A 681-nucleotide genomic window follows, 5' to 3' on the forward strand; every position below is an offset into this window, starting at 1 on the left:
TTCCTCCGACCCTAACTGCGACTAAGGGATGAAATTTGTGCCAACGTGTTGAGCATTTAATACTCAATAAGTGACACAAATTTTATCCCTTAGGGCCAGTTAGGGAGGGAGGAGTGAATTTTTTAAAGTGCGAAGAGATGGAAAAAAAAATTTTTTTTCAATTCACAAATTCATTCCTCCCACCCTAATTGCGACTAAGGGATGAAATTTGTTCCAACGTGTTGAGCATTTAATACACGACGAGTGACACAAATTTCATCCCTTAGCGCCTGTTAGGGAGGGAGGAGTAAATTTTTGAAAGAGCGAAGAGATTGAAAAAAAAATTTTTTTTCAAATGAATTCTCCAAAGTGCGGAGATTGAAAAAAAAATTTTTTTTTTTCAATTCAAAAATTCATTCCTCCGACCCTAACTGCGACTAAGGGATGAAATTTGTGCCAACGTGTTGAGCATTTAATACTCAATAAGTGACACAAATTTTATCCCTTAGGGCCAGTTAGGGAGGGAGGAGTGAATTTTTTAAAGTGCGAAGAGATGGAAAAAAAAATTTTTTTTCAATTCACAAATTCATTCCTCCCACCCTAATTGCGACTAAGGGATGAAATTTGTGCCAACGTGTTGAGCATTTAATACACAATGAGTGACACAAATTTCATCCCTCAGCAACTGTTAGGGAGGGAGGA

Source organism: Diachasma alloeum, unplaced genomic scaffold, assembly GCF_001412515.2.
Source record: "Diachasma alloeum isolate Michigan unplaced genomic scaffold, Dall2.0 Dall_scaffold_00554, whole genome shotgun sequence".
In the NCBI taxonomy this organism is placed as follows: Eukaryota; Metazoa; Arthropoda; class Insecta; order Hymenoptera; family Braconidae; genus Diachasma; species Diachasma alloeum.